Source organism: Misgurnus anguillicaudatus, chromosome 21 (assembly GCF_027580225.2).
Source record: "Misgurnus anguillicaudatus chromosome 21, ASM2758022v2, whole genome shotgun sequence".
NCBI lineage: Eukaryota > Metazoa > Chordata > Actinopteri > Cypriniformes > Cobitidae > Misgurnus > Misgurnus anguillicaudatus.
This window is the reverse complement of record NC_073357.2, coordinates 16,035,001-16,052,696: the sequence shown is the minus strand read 5'-3', so window position 1 is coordinate 16,052,696 and position 17,696 is coordinate 16,035,001. Positions and strand designations below refer to the sequence as shown.

At 43.1% G+C, this 17,696-nt stretch overlaps 46 non-coding genes and 1 pseudogene across 46 annotated transcripts in view; all 47 read left to right on the top strand.

Annotated features, from left to right (window-relative positions):
- The first annotated feature begins 19 nt into the window (after positions 1-19).
- Positions 20-138, top strand: LOC129414653 (5S ribosomal RNA). Its single transcript, XR_008634485.1, has one exon. It is a non-coding gene; the product is annotated as a 5S ribosomal RNA (ribosomal RNA).
- Positions 139-279: 141 nt separating this feature from the next.
- LOC141355858 (5S ribosomal RNA) lies at positions 280-398 on the top strand. The gene has a single exon (XR_012362296.1). It is a non-coding gene; the product is annotated as a 5S ribosomal RNA (ribosomal RNA).
- Positions 399-539: 141 nt separating this feature from the next.
- On the top strand, positions 540-658 carry LOC141355857 (5S ribosomal RNA). The gene has a single exon (XR_012362295.1). It is a non-coding gene; the product is annotated as a 5S ribosomal RNA (ribosomal RNA).
- Positions 659-799: 141 nt separating this feature from the next.
- On the top strand, positions 800-918 carry LOC141355856 (5S ribosomal RNA). Its single transcript, XR_012362294.1, has one exon. It is a non-coding gene; the product is annotated as a 5S ribosomal RNA (ribosomal RNA).
- A 129-nt stretch (positions 919-1,047) lies between these two features.
- Positions 1,048-1,166, top strand: LOC141355855 (5S ribosomal RNA). Its single transcript, XR_012362293.1, has one exon. It is a non-coding gene; the product is annotated as a 5S ribosomal RNA (ribosomal RNA).
- A 141-nt stretch (positions 1,167-1,307) lies between these two features.
- LOC141355854 (5S ribosomal RNA) lies at positions 1,308-1,426 on the top strand. Its single transcript, XR_012362292.1, has one exon. It is a non-coding gene; the product is annotated as a 5S ribosomal RNA (ribosomal RNA).
- A 141-nt stretch (positions 1,427-1,567) lies between these two features.
- Positions 1,568-1,686, top strand: LOC141355853 (5S ribosomal RNA). The gene has a single exon (XR_012362291.1). It is a non-coding gene; the product is annotated as a 5S ribosomal RNA (ribosomal RNA).
- Positions 1,687-1,827: 141 nt separating this feature from the next.
- Positions 1,828-1,946, top strand: LOC141355852 (5S ribosomal RNA). Its single transcript, XR_012362290.1, has one exon. It is a non-coding gene; the product is annotated as a 5S ribosomal RNA (ribosomal RNA).
- A 141-nt stretch (positions 1,947-2,087) lies between these two features.
- On the top strand, positions 2,088-2,206 carry LOC141353535 (5S ribosomal RNA). The gene has a single exon (XR_012360632.1). It is a non-coding gene; the product is annotated as a 5S ribosomal RNA (ribosomal RNA).
- Positions 2,207-2,347: 141 nt separating this feature from the next.
- On the top strand, positions 2,348-2,466 carry LOC141357636 (5S ribosomal RNA). Its single transcript, XR_012364123.1, has one exon. It is a non-coding gene; the product is annotated as a 5S ribosomal RNA (ribosomal RNA).
- Positions 2,467-2,595: 129 nt separating this feature from the next.
- On the top strand, positions 2,596-2,714 carry LOC141355851 (5S ribosomal RNA). The gene has a single exon (XR_012362289.1). It is a non-coding gene; the product is annotated as a 5S ribosomal RNA (ribosomal RNA).
- Positions 2,715-2,855: 141 nt separating this feature from the next.
- On the top strand, positions 2,856-2,974 carry LOC141355850 (5S ribosomal RNA). The gene has a single exon (XR_012362288.1). It is a non-coding gene; the product is annotated as a 5S ribosomal RNA (ribosomal RNA).
- Positions 2,975-3,115: 141 nt separating this feature from the next.
- On the top strand, positions 3,116-3,234 carry LOC141355849 (5S ribosomal RNA). Its single transcript, XR_012362287.1, has one exon. It is a non-coding gene; the product is annotated as a 5S ribosomal RNA (ribosomal RNA).
- A 141-nt stretch (positions 3,235-3,375) lies between these two features.
- On the top strand, positions 3,376-3,494 carry LOC141355847 (5S ribosomal RNA). Its single transcript, XR_012362285.1, has one exon. It is a non-coding gene; the product is annotated as a 5S ribosomal RNA (ribosomal RNA).
- A 141-nt stretch (positions 3,495-3,635) lies between these two features.
- Positions 3,636-3,754, top strand: LOC141353534 (5S ribosomal RNA). The gene has a single exon (XR_012360631.1). It is a non-coding gene; the product is annotated as a 5S ribosomal RNA (ribosomal RNA).
- Positions 3,755-3,895: 141 nt separating this feature from the next.
- Positions 3,896-4,014, top strand: LOC141357447 (5S ribosomal RNA). Its single transcript, XR_012363934.1, has one exon. It is a non-coding gene; the product is annotated as a 5S ribosomal RNA (ribosomal RNA).
- A 141-nt stretch (positions 4,015-4,155) lies between these two features.
- Positions 4,156-4,274, top strand: LOC141357635 (5S ribosomal RNA). The gene has a single exon (XR_012364122.1). It is a non-coding gene; the product is annotated as a 5S ribosomal RNA (ribosomal RNA).
- Positions 4,275-4,403: 129 nt separating this feature from the next.
- Positions 4,404-4,522, top strand: LOC141355846 (5S ribosomal RNA). The gene has a single exon (XR_012362284.1). It is a non-coding gene; the product is annotated as a 5S ribosomal RNA (ribosomal RNA).
- A 141-nt stretch (positions 4,523-4,663) lies between these two features.
- On the top strand, positions 4,664-4,782 carry LOC141355845 (5S ribosomal RNA). Its single transcript, XR_012362283.1, has one exon. It is a non-coding gene; the product is annotated as a 5S ribosomal RNA (ribosomal RNA).
- Positions 4,783-4,923: 141 nt separating this feature from the next.
- Positions 4,924-5,042, top strand: LOC141355844 (5S ribosomal RNA). Its single transcript, XR_012362282.1, has one exon. It is a non-coding gene; the product is annotated as a 5S ribosomal RNA (ribosomal RNA).
- Positions 5,043-5,183: 141 nt separating this feature from the next.
- LOC141355843 (5S ribosomal RNA) lies at positions 5,184-5,302 on the top strand. The gene has a single exon (XR_012362281.1). It is a non-coding gene; the product is annotated as a 5S ribosomal RNA (ribosomal RNA).
- Positions 5,303-5,443: 141 nt separating this feature from the next.
- LOC141355842 (5S ribosomal RNA) lies at positions 5,444-5,562 on the top strand. Its single transcript, XR_012362280.1, has one exon. It is a non-coding gene; the product is annotated as a 5S ribosomal RNA (ribosomal RNA).
- A 141-nt stretch (positions 5,563-5,703) lies between these two features.
- Positions 5,704-5,822, top strand: LOC141356955 (5S ribosomal RNA). The gene has a single exon (XR_012363427.1). It is a non-coding gene; the product is annotated as a 5S ribosomal RNA (ribosomal RNA).
- Positions 5,823-5,963: 141 nt separating this feature from the next.
- LOC141355841 (5S ribosomal RNA) lies at positions 5,964-6,082 on the top strand. Its single transcript, XR_012362279.1, has one exon. It is a non-coding gene; the product is annotated as a 5S ribosomal RNA (ribosomal RNA).
- A 141-nt stretch (positions 6,083-6,223) lies between these two features.
- LOC141355840 (5S ribosomal RNA) lies at positions 6,224-6,342 on the top strand. The gene has a single exon (XR_012362278.1). It is a non-coding gene; the product is annotated as a 5S ribosomal RNA (ribosomal RNA).
- A 129-nt stretch (positions 6,343-6,471) lies between these two features.
- Positions 6,472-6,590, top strand: LOC141355839 (5S ribosomal RNA). Its single transcript, XR_012362277.1, has one exon. It is a non-coding gene; the product is annotated as a 5S ribosomal RNA (ribosomal RNA).
- A 141-nt stretch (positions 6,591-6,731) lies between these two features.
- LOC141355838 (5S ribosomal RNA) lies at positions 6,732-6,850 on the top strand. The gene has a single exon (XR_012362276.1). It is a non-coding gene; the product is annotated as a 5S ribosomal RNA (ribosomal RNA).
- A 141-nt stretch (positions 6,851-6,991) lies between these two features.
- On the top strand, positions 6,992-7,110 carry LOC141355836 (5S ribosomal RNA). Its single transcript, XR_012362274.1, has one exon. It is a non-coding gene; the product is annotated as a 5S ribosomal RNA (ribosomal RNA).
- Positions 7,111-7,251: 141 nt separating this feature from the next.
- Positions 7,252-7,370, top strand: LOC141355835 (5S ribosomal RNA). Its single transcript, XR_012362273.1, has one exon. It is a non-coding gene; the product is annotated as a 5S ribosomal RNA (ribosomal RNA).
- A 141-nt stretch (positions 7,371-7,511) lies between these two features.
- Positions 7,512-7,630, top strand: LOC141356989 (5S ribosomal RNA). Its single transcript, XR_012363461.1, has one exon. It is a non-coding gene; the product is annotated as a 5S ribosomal RNA (ribosomal RNA).
- Positions 7,631-7,771: 141 nt separating this feature from the next.
- On the top strand, positions 7,772-7,890 carry LOC141357634 (5S ribosomal RNA). The gene has a single exon (XR_012364121.1). It is a non-coding gene; the product is annotated as a 5S ribosomal RNA (ribosomal RNA).
- Positions 7,891-8,019: 129 nt separating this feature from the next.
- On the top strand, positions 8,020-8,138 carry LOC141357928 (5S ribosomal RNA). The gene has a single exon (XR_012364417.1). It is a non-coding gene; the product is annotated as a 5S ribosomal RNA (ribosomal RNA).
- A 141-nt stretch (positions 8,139-8,279) lies between these two features.
- On the top strand, positions 8,280-8,398 carry LOC141357386 (5S ribosomal RNA). The gene has a single exon (XR_012363873.1). It is a non-coding gene; the product is annotated as a 5S ribosomal RNA (ribosomal RNA).
- A 129-nt stretch (positions 8,399-8,527) lies between these two features.
- LOC129415670 (5S ribosomal RNA) lies at positions 8,528-8,646 on the top strand. The gene has a single exon (XR_008634940.2). It is a non-coding gene; the product is annotated as a 5S ribosomal RNA (ribosomal RNA).
- A 141-nt stretch (positions 8,647-8,787) lies between these two features.
- LOC129412702 (5S ribosomal RNA) lies at positions 8,788-8,906 on the top strand. The gene has a single exon (XR_008633809.2). It is a non-coding gene; the product is annotated as a 5S ribosomal RNA (ribosomal RNA).
- Positions 8,907-9,047: 141 nt separating this feature from the next.
- LOC129419860 (5S ribosomal RNA) lies at positions 9,048-9,166 on the top strand. The gene has a single exon (XR_008636715.2). It is a non-coding gene; the product is annotated as a 5S ribosomal RNA (ribosomal RNA).
- Positions 9,167-9,310: 144 nt separating this feature from the next.
- Positions 9,311-9,429, top strand: LOC141355834 (5S ribosomal RNA). Its single transcript, XR_012362272.1, has one exon. It is a non-coding gene; the product is annotated as a 5S ribosomal RNA (ribosomal RNA).
- Positions 9,430-9,570: 141 nt separating this feature from the next.
- LOC141355833 (5S ribosomal RNA) lies at positions 9,571-9,689 on the top strand. Its single transcript, XR_012362271.1, has one exon. It is a non-coding gene; the product is annotated as a 5S ribosomal RNA (ribosomal RNA).
- A 141-nt stretch (positions 9,690-9,830) lies between these two features.
- LOC141353417 (5S ribosomal RNA) lies at positions 9,831-9,949 on the top strand. Its single transcript, XR_012360513.1, has one exon. It is a non-coding gene; the product is annotated as a 5S ribosomal RNA (ribosomal RNA).
- A 128-nt stretch (positions 9,950-10,077) lies between these two features.
- On the top strand, positions 10,078-10,197 carry LOC141354260 (5S ribosomal RNA; annotated as a pseudogene).
- A 5,889-nt stretch (positions 10,198-16,086) lies between these two features.
- On the top strand, positions 16,087-16,205 carry LOC141358226 (5S ribosomal RNA). The gene has a single exon (XR_012364715.1). It is a non-coding gene; the product is annotated as a 5S ribosomal RNA (ribosomal RNA).
- Positions 16,206-16,346: 141 nt separating this feature from the next.
- LOC129456031 (5S ribosomal RNA) lies at positions 16,347-16,465 on the top strand. The gene has a single exon (XR_008648634.2). It is a non-coding gene; the product is annotated as a 5S ribosomal RNA (ribosomal RNA).
- A 141-nt stretch (positions 16,466-16,606) lies between these two features.
- Positions 16,607-16,725, top strand: LOC141357633 (5S ribosomal RNA). The gene has a single exon (XR_012364120.1). It is a non-coding gene; the product is annotated as a 5S ribosomal RNA (ribosomal RNA).
- Positions 16,726-16,854: 129 nt separating this feature from the next.
- Positions 16,855-16,973, top strand: LOC141355832 (5S ribosomal RNA). The gene has a single exon (XR_012362270.1). It is a non-coding gene; the product is annotated as a 5S ribosomal RNA (ribosomal RNA).
- A 141-nt stretch (positions 16,974-17,114) lies between these two features.
- Positions 17,115-17,233, top strand: LOC141356954 (5S ribosomal RNA). The gene has a single exon (XR_012363426.1). It is a non-coding gene; the product is annotated as a 5S ribosomal RNA (ribosomal RNA).
- A 145-nt stretch (positions 17,234-17,378) lies between these two features.
- Positions 17,379-17,497, top strand: LOC141355831 (5S ribosomal RNA). The gene has a single exon (XR_012362269.1). It is a non-coding gene; the product is annotated as a 5S ribosomal RNA (ribosomal RNA).
- A 144-nt stretch (positions 17,498-17,641) lies between these two features.
- The window catches only part of LOC141357869 (5S ribosomal RNA), a 119-nt gene continuing 64 nt past the window's right edge, over positions 17,642-17,696 (top strand). Inside the window, exon 1 of the ribosomal RNA XR_012364358.1 lies at positions 17,642-17,696. This exon is cut by the window's right edge and continues 64 nt beyond it. This is a non-coding gene — a ribosomal RNA (5S ribosomal RNA).

Sequence of the window (17,696 nt, the reverse complement as noted above, 5' to 3'; positions counted from 1 at the left end):
TCGAATCGAGTCAGCGCTCGCTTACGGCCACACCACCCTGAGCACGCCCGCTCTCGTCTGATCTCGGAAGCCAAGCAGGGTCGGGCCTGGTTAGTACTTGGATGGGAGACCGCCTGGGAATACCAGGTGCTGTAAGCATTTAATTCTTTATTTAATTAATTATTTAATTATTTATTCATATAATTTTTTTCCAGAAATGCATCCTTTCTGTAAGCGTTCGCCGATGGCATGGCGTTGCCACATTAGTCTTGAAGTGGCTCTCGAATCGAGTCAGCGCTCGCTTACGGCCACACCACCCTGAGCACGCCCGCTCTCGTCTGATCTCGGAAGCCAAGCAGGGTCGGGCCTGGTTAGTACTTGGATGGGAGACCGCCTGGGAATACCAGGTGCTGTAAGCATTTAATTCTTTATTTAATTAATTATTTAATTATTTATTCATATAATTTTTTTCCAGAAATGCATCCTTTCTGTAAGCGTTCGCCGATGGCATGGCGTTGCCACATTAGTCTTGAAGTGGCTCTCGAATCGAGTCAGCGCTCGCTTACGGCCACACCACCCTGAGCACGCCCGCTCTCGTCTGATCTCGGAAGCCAAGCAGGGTCGGGCCTGGTTAGTACTTGGATGGGAGACCGCCTGGGAATACCAGGTGCTGTAAGCATTAAATTCTTTATTTAATTAATTATTTAATTATTTATTCATATAATTTTTTTCCAGAAATGCATCCTTTCTGTAAGCGTTCGCCGATGGCATGGCGTTGCCACATTAGTCTTGAAGTGGCTCTCGAATCGAGTCAGCGCTCGCTTACGGCCACACCACCCTGAGCACGCCCGCTCTCGTCTGATCTCGGAAGCCAAGCAGGGTCGGGCCTGGTTAGTACTTGGATGGGAGACCGCCTGGGAATACCAGGTGCTGTAAGCATTTAATTAATTATTTATTTATTTATTCATATAATTTTTTTCCAGAAATGCATCCTTTCTGTAAGCGTTCGCCGATGGCATGGCGTTGCCACATTAGTCTTGAAGTGGCTCTCGAATCGAGTCAGCGCTCGCTTACGGCCACACCACCCTGAGCACGCCCGCTCTCGTCTGATCTCGGAAGCCAAGCAGGGTCGGGCCTGGTTAGTACTTGGATGGGAGACCGCCTGGGAATACCAGGTGCTGTAAGCATTTAATTCTTTATTTAATTAATTATTTAATTATTTATTCATATAATTTTTTTCCAGAAATGCATCCTTTCTGTAAGCGTTCGCCGATGGCATGGCGTTGCCACATTAGTCTTGAAGTGGCTCTCGAATCGAGTCAGCGCTCGCTTACGGCCACACCACCCTGAGCACGCCCGCTCTCGTCTGATCTCGGAAGCCAAGCAGGGTCGGGCCTGGTTAGTACTTGGATGGGAGACCGCCTGGGAATACCAGGTGCTGTAAGCATTTAATTCTTTATTTAATTAATTATTTAATTATTTATTCATATAATTTTTTTCCAGAAATGCATCCTTTCTGTAAGCGTTCGCCGATGGCATGGCGTTGCCACATTAGTCTTGAAGTGGCTCTCGAATCGAGTCAGCGCTCGCTTACGGCCACACCACCCTGAGCACGCCCGCTCTCGTCTGATCTCGGAAGCCAAGCAGGGTCGGGCCTGGTTAGTACTTGGATGGGAGACCGCCTGGGAATACCAGGTGCTGTAAGCATTTAATTCTTTATTTAATTAATTATTTAATTATTTATTCATATAATTTTTTTCCAGAAATGCATCCTTTCTGTAAGCGTTCGCCGATGGCATGGCGTTGCCACATTAGTCTTGAAGTGGCTCTCGAATCGAGTCAGCGCTCGCTTACGGCCACACCACCCTGAGCACGCCCGCTCTCGTCTGATCTCGGAAGCCAAGCAGGGTCGGGCCTGGTTAGTACTTGGATGGGAGACCGCCTGGGAATACCAGGTGCTGTAAGCATTTAATTCTTTATTTAATCAATTATTTAATTATTTATTCATATAATTGTTTTCCAGAAATGCATCCTTTCTGTAAGCGTTCGCCGATGGCATGGCGTTGCCACAATAGTCTTGAAGTGGCTCTCGAATCGAGTCAGCGCTCGCTTACGGCCACAACACCCTGAGCACGCCCGCTCTCGTCTGATCTCGGAAGCCAAGCAGGGTCGGGCCTGGTTAGTACTTGGATGGGAGACCGCCTGGGAATACCAGGTGCTGTAAGCATTTAATTCTTTATTTAATTAATTATTTAATTATTTATTCATATAATTTTTTTCCAGAAATGCATCCTTTCTGTAAGCGTTCGCCGATGGCATGGCGTTGCCACATTAGTCTTGAAGTGGCTCTCGAATCGAGTCAGCGCTCGCTTACGGCCACACCACCCTGAGCACGCCCGCTCTCGTCTGATCTCGGAAGCCAAGCAGGGTCGGGCCTGTTTAGTACTTGGATGGGAGACCGCCTGGGAATACCAGGTGCTGTAAGCATTTAATTAATTATTTAATTATTTATTCATATAATTTTTTTCCAGAAATGCATCCTTTCTGTAAGCGTTCGCCGATGGCATGGCGTTGCCACATTAGTCTTGAAGTGGCTCTCGAATCGAGTCAGCGCTCGCTTACGGCCACACCACCCTGAGCACGCCCGCTCTCGTCTGATCTCGGAAGCCAAGCAGGGTCGGGCCTGGTTAGTACTTGGATGGGAGACCGCCTGGGAATACCAGGTGCTGTAAGCATTTAATTCTTTATTTAATTAATTATTTAATTATTTATTCATATAATTTTTTTCCAGAAATGCATCCTTTCTGTAAGCGTTCGCCGATGGCATGGCGTTGCCACATTAGTCTTGAAGTGGCTCTCGAATCGAGTCAGCGCTCGCTTACGGCCACACCACCCTGAGCACGCCCGCTCTCGTCTGATCTCGGAAGCCAAGCAGGGTCGGGCCTGGTTAGTACTTGGATGGGAGACCGCCTGGGAATACCAGGTGCTGTAAGCATTTAATTCTTTATTTAATTAATTATTTAATTATTTATTCATATAATTTTTTTCCAGAAATGCATCCTTTCTGTAAGCGTTCGCCGATGGCATGGCGTTGCCACATTAGTCTTGAAGTGGCTCTCGAATCGAGTCAGCGCTCGCTTACGGCCACACCACCCTGAGCACGCCCGCTCTCGTCTGATCTCGGAAGCCAAGCAGGGTCGGGCCTGGTTAGTACTTGGATGGGAGACCGCCTGGGAATACCAGGTGCTGTAAGCATTTAATTCTTTATTTAATTAATTATTTAATTATTTATTCATATAATTTTTTTCCAGAAATGCATCCTTTCTGTAAGCGTTCGCCGATGGCATGGCTTTGCCACATTAGTCTTGAAGTGGCTCTCGAATCGAGTCAGCGCTCGCTTACGGCCACACCACCCTGAGCACGCCCGCTCTCGTCTGATCTCGGAAGCCAAGCAGGGTCGGGCCTGGTTAGTACTTGGATGGGAGACCGCCTGGGAATACCAGGTGCTGTAAGCATTTAATTCTTTATTTAATCAATTATTTAATTATTTATTCATATAATTGTTTTCCAGAAATGCATCCTTTCTGTAAGCGTTCGCCGATGGCATGGCGTTGCCACAATAGTCTTGAAGTGGCTCTCGAATCGAGTCAGCGCTCGCTTACGGCCACAACACCCTGAGCACGCCCGCTCTCGTCTGATCTCGGAAGCCAAGCAGGGTCGGGCCTGGTTAGTACTTGGATGGGAGACCGCCTGGGAATACCAGGTGCTGTAAGCATTTAATTCTTTATTTAATTAATTATTTAATTATTTATTCATATAATTTTTTTCCAGAAATGCATCCTTTCTGTAAGCGTTCGCCGATGGCATGGCGTTGCCACATTAGTCTTGAAGTGGCTCTCGAATCGAGTCAGCGCTCGCTTACGGCCACACCACCCTGAGCATGCCCGCTCTCGTCTGATCTCGGAAGCCAAGCAGGGTCGGGCCTGGTTAGTACTTGGATGGGAGACCGCCTGGGAATACCAGGTGCTGTAAGCATTTAATTCTTTATTTAATTAATTATTTAATTATTTATTCATATAATTTTTTTCCAGAAATGCATCCTTTCTGTAAGCGTTCGCCGATGGCATGGCGTTGCCACATTAGTCTTGAAGTGGCTCTCGAATCGAGTCAGCGCTCGCTTACGGCCACACCACCCTGAGCACGCCCGCTCTCGTCTGATCTCGGAAGCCAAGCAGGGTCGGGCCTGTTTAGTACTTGGATGGGAGACCGCCTGGGAATACCAGGTGCTGTAAGCATTTAATTAATTATTTAATTATTTATTCATATAATTTTTTTCCAGAAATGCATCCTTTCTGTAAGCGTTCGCTAATGGCATGGCGTTGCCACATTAGTCTTGAAGTGGCTCTCGAATCGAGTCAGCGCTCGCTTACGGCCACACCACCCTGAGCACGCCCGCTCTCGTCTGATCTCGGAAGCCAAGCAGGGTCGGGCCTGGTTAGTACTTGGATGGGAGACCGCCTGGGAATACCAGGTGCTGTAAGCATTTAATTCTTTATTTAATTAATTATTTAATTATTTATTCATATAATTTTTTTCCAGAAATGCATCCTTTCTGTAAGCGTTCGCCGATGGCATGGCGTTGCCACATTAGTCTTGAAGTGGCTCTCGAATCGAGTCAGCGCTCGCTTACGGCCACACCACCCTGAGCACGCCCGCTCTCGTCTGATCTCGGAAGCCAAGCAGGGTCGGGCCTGGTTAGTACTTGGATGGGAGACCGCCTGGGAATACCAGGTGCTGTAAGCATTTAATTCTTTATTTAATTAATTATTTAATTATTTATTCATATAATTTTTTTCCAGAAATGCATCCTTTCTGTAAGCGTTCGCCGATGGCATGGCGTTGCCACATTAGTCTTGAAGTGGCTCTCGAATCGAGTCAGCGCTCGCTTACGGCCACACCACCCTGAGCACGCCCGCTCTCGTCTGATCTCGGAAGCCAAGCAGGGTCGGGCCTGGTTAGTACTTGGATGGGAGACCGCCTGGGAATACCAGGTGCTGTAAGCATTAAATTCTTTATTTAATTAATTATTTAATTATTTATTCATATAATTTTTTTCCAGAAATGCATCCTTTCTGTAAGCGTTCGCCGATGGCATGGCGTTGCCACATTAGTCTTGAAGTGGCTCTCGAATCGAGTCAGCGCTCGCTTACGGCCACACCACCCTGAGCACGCCCGCTCTCGTCTGATCTCGGAAGCCAAGCAGGGTCGGGCCTGGTTAGTACTTGGATGGGAGACCGCCTGGGAATACCAGGTGCTGTAAGCATTTAATTCTTTATTTAATTAATTATTTAATTATTTATTCATATAATTTTTTTCCAGAAATGCATCCTTTCTGTAAGCGTTCGCCGATGGCATGGCGTTGCCACATTAGTCTTGAAGTGGCTCTCGAATCGAGTCAGCGCTCGCTTACGGCCACACCACCCTGAGCACGCCCGCTCTCGTCTGATCTCGGAAGCCAAGCAGGGTCGGGCCTGGTTAGTACTTGGATGGGAGACCGCCTGGGAATACCAGGTGCTGTAAGCATTTAATTCTTTATTTAATTAATTATTTAATTATTTATTCATATAATTTTTTTCCAGAAATGCATCCTTTCTGTAAGCGTTCGCCGATGGCATGGCGTTGCCACATTAGTCTTGAAGTGGCTCTCGAATCGAGTCAGCGCTCGCTTACGGCCACACCGCCCTGAGCACGCCCGCTCTCGTCTGATCTCGGAAGCCAAGCAGGGTCGGGCCTGGTTAGTACTTGGATGGGAGACCGCCTGGGAATACCAGGTGCTGTAAGCATTTAATTCTTTATTTAATTAATTATTTAATTATTTATTCATATAATTTTTTTCCAGAAATGCATCCTTTCTGTAAGCGTTCGCCGATGGCATGGCGTTGCCACATTAGTCTTGAAGTGGCTCTCGAATCGAGTCAGCACTCGCTTACGGCCACACCACCCTGAGCACGCCCGCTCTCGTCTGATCTCGGAAGCCAAGCAGGGTCGGGCCTGGTTAGTACTTGGATGGGAGACCGCCTGGGAATACCAGGTGCTGTAAGCATTAAATTCTTTATTTAATTAATTATTTAATTATTTATTCATATAATTTTTTTCCAGAAATGCATCCTTTCTGTAAGCGTTCGCCGATGGCATGGCGTTGCCACATTAGTCTTGAAGTGGCTCTCGAATCGAGTCAGCGCTCGCTTACGGCCACACCACCCTGAGCACGCCCGCTCTCGTCTGATCTCGGAAGCCAAGCAGGGTCGGGCCTGGTTAGTACTTGGATGGGAGACCGCCTGGGAATACCAGGTGCTGTAAGCATTTAATTAATTATTTAATTATTTATTCATATAATTTTTTTCCAGAAATGCATCCTTTCTGTAAGCGTTCGCCGATGGCATGGCGTTGCCACATTAGTCTTGAAGTGGCTCTCGAATCGAGTCAGCGCTCGCTTACGGCCACACCACCCTGAGCACGCCCGCTCTCGTCTGATCTCGGAAGCCAAGCAGGGTCGGGCCTGGTTAGTACTTGGATGGGAGACCGCCTGGGAATACCAGGTGCTGTAAGCATTTAATTCTTTATTTAATTAATTATTTAATTATTTATTCATATAGTTTTTTTCCAGAAATGCATCCTTTCTGTAAGCGTTCGCCGATGGCATGGCGTTGCCACATTAGTCTTGAAGTGGCTCTCGAATCGAGTCAGCGCTCGCTTACGGCCACACCACCCTGAGCACGCCCGCTCTCGTCTGATCTCGGAAGCCAAGCAGGGTCGGGCCTGGTTAGTACTTGGATGGGAGACCGCCTGGGAATACCAGGTGCTGTAAGCATTTAATTCTTTATTTAATTAATTATTTAATTATTTATTCATATAATTTTTTTCCAGAAATGCATCCTTTCTGTAAGCGTTCGCCGATGGCATGGCGTTGCCACATTAGTCTTGAAGTGGCTCTCGAATCGAGTCAGCGCTCGCTTACGGCCACACCACCCTGAGCACGCCCGCTCTCGTCTGATCTCGGAAGCCAAGCAGGGTCGGGCCTGGTTAGTACTTGGATGGGAGACCGCCTGGGAATACCAGGTGCTGTAAGCATTTAATTCTTTATTTAATTAATTATTTAATTATTTATTCATATAATTTTTTTCCAGAAATGCATCCTTTCTGTAAGCGTTCGCCGATGGCATGGCGTTGCCACATTAGTCTTGAAGTGGCTCTCGAATCGAGTCAGCGCTCGCTTACGGCCACACCACCCTGAGCACGCCCGCTCTCGTCTGATCTCGGAAGCCAAGCAGGGTCGGGCCTGGTTAGTACTTGGATGGGAGACCGCCTGGGAATACCAGGTGCTGTAAGCATTTAATTCTTTATTTAATTAATTATTTAATTATTTATTCATATAATTTTTTTCCAGAAATGCATCCTTTCTGTAAGCGTTCGCCGATGGCATGGCGTTGCCACATTAGTCTTGAAGTGGCTCTCGAATCGAGTCAGCGCTCGCTTACGGCCACACCACCCTGAGCACGCCCGCTCTCGTCTGATCTCGGAAGCCAAGCAGGGTCGGGCCTGGTTAGTACTTGGATGGGAGACCGCCTGGGAATTCCAGGTGCTGTAAGCATTTAATTCTTTATTTAATTAATTATTTAATTATTTATTCATATAATTTTTTTCCAGAAATGCATCCTTTCTGTAAGCGTTCGCCGATGGCATGGCGTTGCCACATTAGTCTTGAAGTGGCTCTCGAATCGAGTCAGCGCTCGCTTACGGCCACACCACCCTGAGCACGCCCGCTCTCGTCTGATCTCGGAAGCCAAGCAGGGTCGGGCCTGTTTAGTACTTGGATGGGAGACCGCCTGGGAATACCAGGTGCTGTAAGCATTTAATTAATTATTTAATTATTTATTCATATAATTTTTTTCCAGAAATGCATCCTTTCTGTAAGCGTTCGCCGATGGCATGGCGTTGCCACATTAGTCTTGAAGTGGCTCTCGAATCGAGTCAGCGCTCGCTTACGGCCACACCACCCTGAGCACGCCCGCTCTCGTCTGATCTCGAAAGCCAAGCAGGGTCGGGCCTGGTTAGTACTTGGATGGGAGACCGCCTGGGAATACCAGGTGCTGTAAGCATTTAATTCTTTATTTAATTAATTATTTAATTATTTATTCATATAATTTTTTTCCAGAAATGCATCCTTTCTGTAAGCGTTCGCCGATGGCATGGCGTTGCCACATTAGTCTTGAAGTGGCTCTCGAATCGAGTCAGCGCTCGCTTACGGCCACACCACCCTGAGCACGCCCGCTCTCGTCTGATCTCGGAAGCCAAGCAGGGTCGGGCCTGTTTAGTACTTGGATGGGAGACCTCCTGGGAATACCAGGTGCTGTAAGCATTTAATTAATTATTTAATTATTTATTCATATAATTTTTTTCCAGAAATGCATCCTTTCTGTAAGCGTTCGCCGATGGCATGGCGTTGCCACATTAGTCTTGAAGTGGCTCTCGAATCGAGTCAGCGCTCGCTTACGGCCACACCACCCTGAGCACGCCCGCTCTCGTCTGATCTCGGAAGCTAAGCAGGGTCGGGCCTGGTTAGTACTTGGATGGGAGACCGCCTGGGAATACCAGGTGCTGTAAGCATTTAATTCTTTATTTAATTAATTATTTAATTATTTATTCATATAATTTTTTTCCAGAAATGCATCCTTTCTGTAAGCGTTCGCCGATGGCATGGCGTTGCCACATTAGTCTTGAAGTGGCTCTCGAATCGAGTCAGCGCTTGCTTACGGCCACACCGCCCTGAGCACGCCCGCTCTCGTCTGATCTCGGAAGCCAAGCAGGGTCGGGCCTGGTTAGTACTTGGATGGGAGACCGCCTGGGAATACCAGGTGCTGTAAGCATTTAATTCTTTATTTAATTAATTATTTAATTATTTATTCATATAATTTTTTTCCAGAAATGCATCCTTTCTGTAAGCGTTCGCCGATGGCATGGCGTTGCCACATTAGTCTTGAAGTGGCTCTCGAATCGAGTCAGCGCTCGCTTACGGCCACACCACCCTGAGCACGCCCGCTCTCGTCTGATCTCGGAAGCCAAGCAGGGTCGGGCCTGGTTAGTACTTGGATGGGAGACCGCCTGGGAATACCAGGTGCTGTAAGCATTAAATTCTTTATTTAATTAATTATTTTTTCATTATTTATTCATATAATTTTTTTCCAGAAATGCATCCTTTCTGTAAGCGTTCGCCGATGGCATGGCGTTGCCACATTAGTCTTGAAGTGGCTCTCGAATCGAGTCAGCGCTCGCTTACGGCCACACCACCCTGAGCACGCCCGCTCTCGTCTGATCTCGGAAGCCAAGCAGGGTCGGGCCTGGTTAGTACTTGGATGGGAGACCGCCTGGGAATACCAGGTGCTGTAAGCATTTAATTCTTTATTTAATTAATTATTTAATTATTTATTCATATAATTTTTTTCCAGAAATGCATCCTTTCTGTAAGCGTTCGCCGATGGCATGGCGTTGCCACATTAGTCTTGAAGTGGCTCTCGAATCGAGTCAGCGCTCGCTTACGGCCACACCACCCTGAGCACGCCCGCTCTCGTCTGATCTCGGAAGCCAAGCAGGGTCGGGCCTGGTTAGTACTTGGATGGGAGACCGCCTGGGAATACCAGGTGCTGTAAGCATTTAATTCTTTATTTAATTAATTATTTAATTATTTATTCATATAATTTTTTTCCAGAAATGCATCCTTTCTGTAAGCGTTCGCCGATGGCATGGCGTTGCCACATTAGTCTTGAAGTGGCTCTCGAATCGAGTCAGCGCTCGCTTACGGCCACACCACCCTGAGCACGCCCGCTCTCGTCTAATCTCGGAAGCCAAGCAGGGTCGGGCCTGGTTAGTACTTGGATGGGAGACCGCCTGGGAATACCAGGTGCTGTAAGCATTTAATTAATTATTTAATTATTTATTCATATAATTTTTTCCAGAAATGCATCCTTTCTGTAAGCGTTCGCCCATGGCATGGCGTTGCCACATTAGTCTTGAAGTGGCTCTCGAATCGAGTCAGCGCTCGCTTACGGCCACACCACCCTGAGCACGCCCGCTCTCGTCTGATCTCGGAAGCCAAGCAGGGTCGGGCCTGGTTAGTACTTGGAATGGGAGACCACTTGGGAATACCAGTTGCTGTAAGCATTTAATTAATTATTTAATTATTTATTCATATAATTTTTTTCCAGAAATGCATCCTTTCTGTAAGCGTTCGCCCATGGCATGGCGTTGCCACATTAGTCTTGAAGTGGCTCTCGAATCGAGTCAGTGCTCGCTTACGGCCACACCACCCTGAGCACGCCCGCTAGTTGGTACGTTCCAGGAAGTGAGTTGGCTGCAGTTTGGTGAGGAAGGCTCACCACATTTTTTGTAGTTATTTTGTTTGTTTTATCACTTTATTTAGAAAGTCTTTTATTTTATACAAAGTATTTTTTCATTATTCCTCCCAGCAGCTATCGCTGCTTGGGGGGGTAAAAATTTATTTTTGGTACTTGTGCCTTTCTTTTTATTCAAACACAATTGTTGGACAGACTAATGGCATCGAAAATGGATATGGATGAGGAAACACGCTTGATGATCGAAAAGGGAAAGGACAAAGAAATACGAAAAGGGAACGACATGGACAAGGAACAAAGTAGAAAGAAACCGGTGAAGGATTATTTAAAAGAAGCAACAGTAACTGTGGAGACATCAAATGTGAATGCCAGAGCGGAGGATATAATTACAGCTGTAACAGAGATAATTGGAGTGGGGAAAATTTTAGCGGTAAGGCCTAAACAAAACAAAGAATACGAAGTGACTTTAGAACATGTGGACGACGTCGATTTATTAATGGATGGACTAGGCATCAAAGGCATGATTTGTGAGGTAAAGAATCTAATAAACAAACACTGCGTAGTCTCGTTTATGCACTTGCCCGCTTACATAAGTGATCACAAAATTTTAGAAAAACTTGAAGGGTGGGGAGTTATCCCCATTTCGGCTATTAAAAGACGCCTTTATCCGGGCACCATTATCGAGGATGGGACAAGGTTTGTTAAAACAATGTTCCCAAAGGAGGTTACCTCTCTCCCCTACAGTACTAAGTTTGATACGGCTGAAGGGCTTCAATATTTTCGGGTGATGCACAGCCATCAGGTTAAAACCTGTCGGCTGTGCATGTGCCCAGATCATATAATGAAAGATTGCCCTGCTTTCAAGTGCTATATATGTGACGAGAGGGGACATTTTGGGAGAGATTGCACTGCGGTAAGGTGTACGGATTGCAAAAAGGCTCTAAACAAATGTGAATGTTGGTTTGAAAATGATGAAGAGCATTGTGCTGGCGAGCAAGTGCATGGGCGAGAAAACGTAATAGATCCAGAGGCTCTCTCTACAAAAGAGATAAGAATCGATGGAACTGCTGAATATAATGACAATGTTGAACAAATGGAGGATCAACACAAACTTTTACATCAAAAGCCAGACATTGATGTGGGAACTGTTACTGATAAGACTGTGGAAAGTATGATGGAAATATTTGACAAAGAGGAAGAAGGGAGGGAAAGACAGAGGATGGAACTTAAAGAGCCAGAGGAACAATTTTCACAAGAGAGTTTGCGTGAGTTGTTGGATGCACCAACCACTATAGATGGAGGACTGGATGGAGATGAGAGCTCTAACAGTGATAAAGAAGAATATGCTGGATTATCAGTGAAAACCTACAAAAGAAGAAGACAACTAAAGGTAAAGCCAAACTTAAAAGGAATAAGGAGAAAAACTCTTTTGAAAAACAGATATGAATGCTTAGAAGATATAGAGGACATGGACTAAAGAGAGAATTATGGTTCATTTAATGCTTTCACTTCCTTTTTATATACTTTTTATTTATTTGTATTTCTCTCATATGGTTTTAAATCTGGTCACCTTTAATGCCAGAGGACTCTTAAACTTTAACAAATTTGAAAAAGTGAAAGAGATGTTTAAAAATGAGGATGTGATTTTGTTGCAAGAAACAAATTGGAGAGAAACACATATATGTGAAATTAGGAAGAGGTGGAATGGGGATATCTTTTACAACAATCAAGACAAGAGCTATGGCAGAGGGGTGGCCTTTTTAATAAGGAAAAACAAGAACATTGTTTGTAAAGTGGTATATAAAGATAATGGCGGGAAGTGTTTAGCCATTGAGATGGAATATGAAGAAAACAAAATAATTGTGATAAATGTACATGCACCTAATGAGGAGAAGGAAAAGAAACAGTTTTTTTATAATTTAAGGACGGTTTTACTCAAGTACAAAATGGCCTTTTTGATGGGGGATTTTAATACAGTTTTAAGCAATATAGATATGGTGGATGGTATGGTTTTTAAAACTGATACAGGAAGGAAAGAATTAAAATCAATAATGGAAACTTACAAACTAATTGATGTGTGGAGAGAAAGGAACGGGAAAAGAAAACAATTTTCTAGAAGACAAATGGTTGGGGGTTTTATATGTCAAAGCAGAATTGATTTTACTTTATGCACAAGAAACCTAGAAGGATTTATTGACAAGATAAGATATGAGGGAACTAGTTTAAGTGATCACAAATCAATGTTTATGCAAATTGATTGGAGTAAGCGTAAGAGAGGTCCAGGGGTTTGGGCTTTAAATGTGGAGATTTTAAAAGAGGAAAGTTATGTACAAGATATAAAGGAGCTCATAGAAAATGAAAAGCATAATGCAATGTATATGGAAGACAAAAGATTGTGGTGGGAAAATGTCAAGTACTTAGTGAAAATTCACACAATAACGATATGCCGATTGATAGAGAAATGCAAAAGGTATAGGGGTAAAGAAATAAGAGAGAATTTAGAAAAGGAGTTAAATCGGAATGAGAAGGATATAATGAAAATAAAAGATCTAGAAGATCAACTTAAAGAATTAGAAGACAAGAAGTATGAAGGTGCAAGGTTGAGAAGTAAAGCGCAATATGTAATTGAAGGAGAAAAGTGTACAAAGTTTTTTTTCGATCTTGAAAGAAGGAAAGGAAATGCGGAAACAATAAAAGTAGTTAAAAAGAAGAATGGAGAAGAAGTTGAAAGGAATGAAGATATTTTGAGAGAAATTAAAATATATTATGAGGAATTATTTACAACAGATGGAGTGCAAGATGAAGGGGGAGAGTTGCTTAAGTTAATAAAAACAAAAGTTGGAAAGGAAAGGAAAAAAGATTGCAATAAAAATATAAGTACAGAAGAAATTGAAAGAGCTATAGGTGAACTGAATAAGAAGAAGAGTCCAGGAATAGATGGTTTGGGAAGTGAATTTTATATAGTTTTTAAGGAGGTTTTAATAGGTATTTTAAAGGAAGTGTATGATGAGATATTTGAGAAAGGAAAGATGAACTTGAGAATGGGTATGGGATTAATGAAGGTGATATATAAGAAAAAGGGAGATAAGGCAGACTTAAAGAACTATAGACCGTTAACAATGTTAAATACAGACCTGAAAATTCTATCAAAGATTCTAGCCAATAGACTAAAAGAAGTGATGCCAAGCATCATTGAAAGTAATCAATCATATGGCATAAAAGGGAGGGATATAGCTGATACTACAATAAGCATAAAAGATACTATAAGATATATGGAGGAGGAAAATATAGAAGGCTATGTGATAAGCTTGGATTTTGAAAAAGCATTTGACAGAGTGGAGCATGAATTTTTATTTAGAGTCTTAAAAAGCTTTGATTTTGGTGATAATTTTATCAAATGGATTAAGATTTTATATAAAGGGGCTGTAACACGGGTTAAATGTAATGGGTTTTTAACACAATGCTTTAAGCTTACCAGATCTATTCGACAAGGATGTCCATTATCTGCCCTTTTATATTCCTTGGTTGCTGAGCCACTGGGGCTGGCAATAAAGCAAGCAGGGAATGTCACAGGAGTTAATATTAAAGGAAGTGATGAAGGGGTGAAGATGTTCCAATATGCTGACGACACTACGCTAATTGTGAAAGATATTCAAAGTGTGCAAGCAGCGATGGGAATAGTTCAGAAATTTTGTAAGGTATCAGGAGGGAAAATAAATGAAGAGAAAACTGTGTACATGAGATTTGGGGAAATTCAAGAATTAACAAGTTCTTTTACTTTTAAAGAAACTCAAGAAACGAAGATTTTAGGAATTTTAATGGGGCATGATAATAAACAAACAAATAATACCATGTGGGAAGGCATTATAGGGGGAATTGAAAGAAGATTGAACCAGTGGAAATTAAGAACGTTATGTCTGAAAGGTAAAGTTTTAATCCTTAATATCTTAATGGTATCTAAATTATGGTATGCATTATATGTGTCAAGTATGCCTCTATGGGCAGAGCAAAGACTAAAAAGGTTTTTCTTGGATTATTTATGGGAAGGAAAGCCTCCGAGAATTGCCTATGATACTATAATAGGAGCAGTAGAGAATGGAGGTTTAGGTTTGATTGATGTTGCAGAAAGAAAGAAAAGTTTGAGAGTTAAAATTGTGAAAAAGTTTTTGGATGAAGGCATTGTTACGACATGGAAAAGTACGATGTTGTATTTTTTAAACAAATGTGGGAGTTTTAACTTGGGTAAAAATATTTTATGGATGAAAACGAAGAATTGGATGGTACAAGGTCTACCTGACTTTTATAAAGAAATGTTAAGTGCTTGGGGGAATTTTCTGAAGTATGTGCAGTATACTCCTAAAGGGAGAGAAAACATTTTAAACCAACCTCTGTTTCTAAATAAGAATATTGTACACCAAGGGAAAGAAATGTTTTTTAAGAAATGGTGGGATGTGGGGATCATGAAGGTGAGAGATATTTTATATGAGTTTAAAGAGGGGTTTTTACCTGTTCAGTACATTGTGGACACAATGGATGAAGCAAAAGAAGATTACACTAGACAAGAAATCCAGAAAAATTATAATATTATAAAGGAAGCTATACCAAGGGACTGGATTAATAACATTGAAAGTATGGAGCAGGGGAATCAAGAAATTGATGTATGTGTAAAGTCGGAGGAGAGAAAATACGTTTTTCAAGAATGTTCTGTTAAAATTTTGTACCAGATTTTAAGAGATGGTGTTTTTAAGAAACCCAAGGTAAATGAGTATTGGTTACATAAATACAAAGACCTAAAAGAAGGTCAGTTATGGGATAATATGAGAGGCAAAATGGTTGAAACTAAATTAGGGAATTTGGAGTACCTGATCCGACACAAAGCAAATTTTATAGATACATTGTTGTACAAAATTGGAAAAGAGCAAAGTTCAATATGTAAAGTTTGTAAAGAAGAAGATGAAGGTTTCTTACATTTGTTTTTATATTGTAAAAAACTGGACAGTCTCAATGCAAAATGTAAAAGACTTTTTGAACGTTTGAAAGATGAAAAATGTGAAAAGGACATAGACTGGAATAAAGTGATGATGTTGGGTGATCACAAAAATAGTAAAGTAATAAATCTACTGGTGATGCTTAGGAAAAGAGCAATATGGGAAAGAAGAGTGGTAGCCAAAAGAGAGAAGAGAGTCATAGATGTAGATATGATCTTTAAAATGAAAGTGGAAAACTATCTGAAATGCCTGTTTTTTTATTTTAAGAATCAAAACAAACTGATTGAATATTATGATGTTTTTAACCATGATGTGTGTGAAGTGTTTGAAGATTTTCACTGGACATTGCCGAATGGCAATGAAGCTTTTGACATGTAATTATTTATTTATAATATTTTGTGGGTAAATGTTTTAATGTGTTTTTTGTGTAAATGTGTTGTAAATTGAATAGAAACTTTAATAAAAAAAAAAAAAAAAAAAAAAAGCACGCCCGCTCTCGTCTGATCTCGGAAGCCAAGCAGGGTCGGGCCTGGTTAGTACTTGGATGGGAGACCACCTGGGAATACCAGGTGCTGTAAGCATTTAATTAATTATTTAATTATTTATTCATATAATTTTTTTCCAGAAATGCATCCTTTCTGTAAGCGTTCGCCGATGGCATGGCGTTGCCACATTAGTGTTGAAGTGGTTCTCGAATCGAGTCAGCGCTCGCTTACGGCCACACCACCCTGAGCACGCCCGCTCTCGTCTGATCTCGGAAGCCAAGCAGGGTCGGGCCTGGTTAGTACTTGGATGGGAGACCGCCTGGGAATACCAGGTGCTATAAGCATTTAATTCTTTATTTAATTAATTATTTAATTATTTATTCATATAATTTTTTTCCAGAAATGCATCCTTTCTGTAAGCGTTCGCCGATGGCATGGCGTTGCCACATTAGTCTTGAAGTGGCTCTCGAATCGAGTCAGCGCTCGCTTACGGCCACACCACCCTGAGCACGCCCGCTCTCGTCTGATCTCGGAAGCCAAGCAGGGTCGGGCCTGGTTAGTACTTGGATGGGAGACCGCCTGGGAATTCCAGGTGCTGTAAGCATTTAATTCTTTATTTAATTAATTATTTAATTATTTATTCATATAATTTTTTTCCAGAAATGCATCCTTTCTGTAAGCGTTCGCCGATGGCATGGCGTTGCCACATTAGTCTTGAAGTGGCTCTCGAATCGAGTCAGCGCTCGCTTACGGCCACACCACCCTGAGCACGCCCGCTCTCGTCTGATCTCGGAAGCCAAGCAGGGTCGGGCCTGTTTAGTACTTGGATGGGAGACCGCCTGGGAATACCAGGTGCTGTAAGCATTTAATTAATTATTAAATTATTTATTCATATAATTTTTTTCCAGAAATGCATCCTTTCTGTAAGCGTTCGCCGATGGCATGGCGTTGCCACATTAGTCTTGAAGTGGCTCTCGAATCGAGTCAGCGCTCGCTTACGGCCACACCACCCTGAGCACGCCCGCTCTCGTCTGATCTCGGAAGCCAAGCAGGGTCGGGCCTGGTTAGTACTTGGATGGGAGACCGCCTGGGAATACCAGGTGCTGTAAGCATTTAATTCTTTATTTAATTAATTATTTAATTATTTATTCATATAATTTTTTTCCAGAAATGCATCCTTTCTGTAAGCGTTCGCCGATGGCATGGCGTTGCCACATTAGTCTTGAAGTGGCTCTCGAATCGAGTCAGCGCTTGCTTACGGCCACACCGCCCTGAGCACGCCCGCTCTCGTCTGATCTCGGAAGCCAAGCAGGGTCGGGCCTGGTTAGTACTTGGATGGGAGACCGCCTGGGAATACCAGGTGCTGTAAGCATTTAATTCTTTATTTATTTAATTAATTATTTAATTATTTATTCATATAATTTTTTTCCAGAAATGCATCCTTTCTGTAAGCGTTCGCCGATGGCATGGCGTTGCCACATTAGTCTTGAAGTGGCTCTCGAATCGAGTCAGCGCTCGCTTACGGCCACACCACCCTGAGCACGCCCGCTCTCGTCTGATCTCGGAAGCCAAGCAGGGTCGGGCCTGGTTAGTACTTGGATGGGAGACCGCCTGGGAATACCAGGTGCTGTAAGCATTAAATTCTTTATTTAATTAATTATTTTTTCATTATTTATTCATATAATTTTTTTCCAGAAATGCATCCTTTCTGTAAGCGTTCGCCGATGGCATGGCGTTGCCACATTAGTCTTGAAGTGGCTCTCGAATCGAGTCAGCGCTCGCTTACGGCCACACCACCCTGAGCACGCCCGCTCTCGTCTGATCTCGGAAGCCAA